Source organism: Notolepis coatsorum (assembly GCF_963971535.1).
Source record: "Notolepis coatsorum genome assembly, chromosome: 1".
NCBI lineage: Eukaryota > Metazoa > Chordata > Actinopteri > Aulopiformes > Paralepididae > Notolepis > Notolepis coatsorum.
This window is the reverse complement of record NC_140165.1, coordinates 319,791,302-319,796,301: the sequence shown is the minus strand read 5'-3', so window position 1 is coordinate 319,796,301 and position 5,000 is coordinate 319,791,302. Positions and strand designations below refer to the sequence as shown.

General features: G+C 43.4%; 1 protein-coding gene across 3 annotated transcripts in view; it reads left to right on the top strand.

The window, feature by feature from the left end:
* Window positions 1-5,000, top strand: part of ube4a (ubiquitination factor E4A) — an 82,810-nt gene that overhangs the window by 57,816 nt on the left and 19,994 nt on the right. The window lies entirely within an intron of this gene.

Below are 5,000 nucleotides of genomic sequence, written 5' to 3'. Positions count from 1 at the left end.
TGGTTAGGGTTAGACAGTGTCTCAGGAGGTAGAGCGGTCGTCTGGTAATCAGAAGGTTAGGGTTAGACAGTGTCTCAGGAGGTAGAGTCTGGTAATCAGAAGGTTAGGGTTAGACAGTGTCTCAGGAGGTAGAGCGGTCGTCTGGTAATCAGAAGGTTAGGGTTAGACAGTGTCTCAGGAGGTAGAGTCTGGTAATCAGAAGGTTAGGGTTAGACAGTGTCTCAGGAGGTGGAGCGGTCGTCTGGTAATCAGAAGGTTAGGGTTAGACAGTGTCTCAGGAGGTAGAGCGGTCATCTGGTAATCAGAAGGTTAGGGTTAGACAGTGTCTCAGGAGGTGGAGCGGTCGTCTGGTAATCAGAAGGTTAGGGTTAGACAGTGTCTCAGGAGGTAGAGCGGTCGTCTAATACAGTGGTTCCCAAAGTCGGTGTCACGACCCAAAGGTGGGCCGCGAGAAGCCACGGGTGGGCCGCGAGATGATTTTCATTTTTTTTTGTCAGGCCACTGAACTTAGAAGCAGGCCAGGACAGTGTTTCTAGTTGTATTCTAAAATTCTATTCTATTGTATTCTAAAATGTGACTATATGGTTTTATATTAACTTAACACTTTAATCGCCATGGGTTAAATTCATAATTTACCATCCCTCGCCAGCTCTATTTGTCTATGGAGAAGTTCCCCTTCTTTGCAGGGCTATAACTTTTTAAATCCTATTGCTAAATTGCCATTATTATGGCCCATTCAATGTCCTATATGTATTGTTCATGGTGTAGCAATGTTAAACTTTTTCATTCACATATTCATACTAAAATATGGTCTAAAGTATAAGTATCTTTTTATCGTTTTCTGCAGCTTTCTTCAGAACGTGATTTATAGCCCCAAATGCATTATATTGATGATCAAATACAGTTTGGTAGGAATCTGTGCGAGATAAAAAGTTTCAACTGGACGTGGTTCTAGAAGTTTCTACGCATCATCTGATGATGACCGGATGGGCGGGGGATCGTTTATAATTCCGTGGGCAGCGTTATATGATTCATCCAGAGTGGGTCATATGTTCATCAGATCAGTTAGTATTGAAGACGTTAGAAAATAACGCTGAATCTTACCGTGGCTTCCTCGCGCCGCGGGCAGATGAGCGTGGAACAGATTTTTTTCTATTATGGGATGTAGAAATGCCCGATCCATTTCCAGGTTGTATAATAGTATATACGTCCAAATAACGTTGTTTATTGAGTTAGGGCGAGCGATCTATTATCCAGTGTTTCAAGATGGAGTCGCGGGAGCTATAGTGAGTGGTCGGACCACATTTGCATGAGTACTACCGGTTCAAAGGTTAATTTCCGGCTGGCGATCGGCCGATCGGCCACCAGATGGCGCTCTTGAACCGCTAGAGAGTTGAGTGGAGCTTTGCACTGTGTCTCAGGGCTCCGGAAAGGAAATATGATTTCGATGACAGATTTTTGAAATATTGACATCAAAGACGAGTTACGGCGTCTTCGGCAGAATGAGCATGGCTCGGAATTACGTGAAAACTCATTCACGGCGATCATAGTGTTAATAAATAAACAAAAACGAAAAATCTACTTATTTCAACGAACATTTCAAACTAAATAACAGATTATGCACATAAAACGCTGAAAACAACCGAAGCAACAATAGTATTTTAATGAGGCTATTATTATTATCATTATTATTTTGCAACAAGTTAGCCCTCTCATAAATAGCACATATAAATGAATAACTAACTTGAACTAACTTAATAGGATTGAAGTGATATTTGGCTTAAAAAATCGGTCGCCTGGCAAAATAATAATAATAAAAAAAAAAAGCCTGACGATGTGCATTGGGCCGCGGGTCTCTGACGCCTTATTTTCTGCGTCCTGGCCTGAAAAGTTTGGGAACCCCTGGTCTAATAATCAGAAGGTTAGGGTTAGACAGTGTCTCAGGAGGTAGAGCGGTCGTCTGGTAATCAGAAGGTTAGGGTTAGACAGTGGCTCAGGAGGTAGAGCGGTCGTCTGGTAATCAGAAGGTTAGGGTTAGACAGTGTCTCAGGAGGTAGAGCGGTCGTCTGGTAATCAGAAGGTTAGGGTTAGACAGTGTCTCAGGAGGTAGAGCGGTCGTCTGGTAATCAGAAGGTTAGGGTTAGACAGTGTCTCAGGAGGTAGAGTCTGGTAATCAGAAGGTTAGAGTTAGACAGTGTCTCAGGAGGTAGAGCAGGTTGTCTGGTAATCACAAGGTTAGGGTTAGACAGTGTCTCAGGAGGTAGAGTCTGGTAATCAGAAGGTTAGGGTTAGACAGTGTCTCAGGAGGTAGAGTCTGGTAATCAGAAGGTTAGGGTTAGACAGTGTCTCAGGAAGTAGAGCAGTCGTCTGGTAATTCGGTGGTTCCCGGTTCGATTCCCGGGCAGCGTGTCGAAGTGTCCTTGAGCAAGACACTTAACCCCTAACTGCTCCCAGGATGAGCAGGTTGGCACCTTGCATGGTCGCCTCCGCCGTCGGTGTGTGAATGTGTGAGTGAACGGGTAAGATGTGAGGAACAAATTATAAAGCACTTTGGATAAAAGCTGTTATATAAATGCACCATTTAAAATCTACCATTTCATAAAAATGTCTGTCTTTTGTTAAGAATTCTGTGGTGAAGAATGTTCACCTCTTCGTGGGGTTAGTTTCAGTTCGTCCTCGTCTGAATGGAATCTATTAAATGACAAATATCTCCCACATTAATGTCCTCCAGACGCACGTCTTTGAGTCTAGTGCTTATCAGAGACGGAAGTATACTTGTGAATACTGACTTGTCTTTCTTGCCTGCAACTTAAAGTAATGGCTTTGCTTGTCCAAATGACAATACTGACCAAATTGAGATTTATTTTTCTCATGTCCATTTATTTTGTTTGCTTTCTAATTTAAAATACAGTTTGAAACCGTCTGTACACAGTAGGCTATGTGTGCTAGCAGAGCTAGACTCCAGTCACGAGTCACGGTGCACATGTGTGGTGGTTTGTCCACCAAGAAAACGCCAAAAGATAGAAAAGAAACTAGCAGAGCCAGAACTGTTCAACTCCCCTGGAGCCACAGCCACTTTTTTTGGTACTTTCGCTTTCAAACCAGCTGCAGCCTGAGAAGTGGAGTGTGAGGGCTGTAACACTAAAGATGGCGGCAACGACAAAGAATTGCTGCAAAATAAACATACATTTGTTGTTTAAATAATAATAAAAAAATTAAGAAATTTTTTTTATACTAATAAAAATATAGATAATTATCGACATCGGGCGGCTAAGTGGCGCAGTGGGCAAGGCGCTCGCCACTAACGCAGGAGATTCTGGGTTCGAGCCCAGCTCTCGGCGTTGCTACCAGCTTGGCTGGTCGTTCATACTAATACAATTGGCAGTGTTAGGGGGTGGGAAAGCCGGTGGGTGGGGATCGGACGTTGTGGACAGCGACTCCTACAGGTCGGTTGGTGCGCCTGTACAGCAGAATCGGGAAGCAACGGAGGCAGCGTGAGCCTCCCACGCGTTACTCCTCGCCGCTGAGAGATCGCGCTGTACAGGTGAAAAGATGCGACAGCTGCCTCCTCGTGTACCGGAGGGGACACGTGATGCAAGGCTTGGTCCACATTGCAGCCGACCAGTGGGAGGCATGGTCTAGCAACGTTCGAGACAGGGGAGGGGAGAATTGGATAATACGAAATTGGGATGGGAGAAAAATAGAAAATGGGGAGAAAAAGTTGATAAAAAAAATAGATTATTATCGACATCGAATGATATGAAAAATGTTATCGTGATATATCGTGATAAAAATGTTCGTTGTGAAATTGCGATAAAATGTGGTTTATTTATTCATTTATTTATCTTGTCCGTGTGGTTAATCCATATATCACAATTCTAACGTTTCCCATGTTTGTAAATATGTTGATGCCAGATCCTCATCTTCTAGGAAATAACTAATTCAGCATGAAGGAACGAAATCAATTAAGACATTATTAATCGATAAAAAGTATTGATTAGGACCTCAACAACCAATACATTCACTAGTGAATGGTAAAAGGTGCATTTATATAACAGCTTTTACCCAAAGCGCTTTACAATTTGTTCCTCACATTTTACCCGTTCACTCACACATTCACACACCGACGGCGGAGCCGACCATGCGAGGTGCCGACCTGCTCACCGGGAACAGTTAGGGGGTTAAGTGTCTCGCGCAAGGACACTTCGACACGCTGCCCGGGAGGAGCAGGAATCGAACCGGGAATCTCCAGATTACCAGACGATTTACCTCCTGAGCCACTGTCGCCCCCTGGTTGGGCATCTGATCAGCTGCTTGTACGTCGGATCAGAATTCATGCTGTCGCCCCAAAGACTAGTGGACCAGGTTTCAGTAATATATATACATATATAGACACGGTCACAGACATGACGGTCCCTGCGATCCTCGGACACTGGTCAGCTCTCCATCCCCCGAACCAGACTGCAGACCTTCGGGGACAGAGCTTTCAGCGTGGCAGCTCCCACCCTCTGGAACTCCCTCCCCGCAGAACTCCGCAACGCCCCAACTCTGGACTCGTTCAAAAAACTGCTCAAAACTCACCTCTTTAACATGGCCTTTGACCCCTAGCTACATTTAATGTTGTGCGTCTGTCTACCATGTTTGTCTCTTGTTATCGCCCTATGTAAAGCGACCTTGGGTTTCATGAAAGGCGCTATATAAAATAAGTTATTATTATAATATATACAGTATATATATATAATAAATTAATATTAGATTAGATTGTACTTTATTTTTGCATACAACGAGAATTGGGGCTCAAGCTTAAGGTGCAGTAATAAAATCACAAGTAATAAAAGACAAACATAAAATCCTATACAGAAACATTAAATGCTATACAATAAGACAATGTTACAGTCCTGTGAAATATACAAAATAACAACAATATACAGAATAGCAATACACAAATAACAATCACAGTGTCAGACGGTAGTGGGTGGGTATTGCACTGTGGATATTGC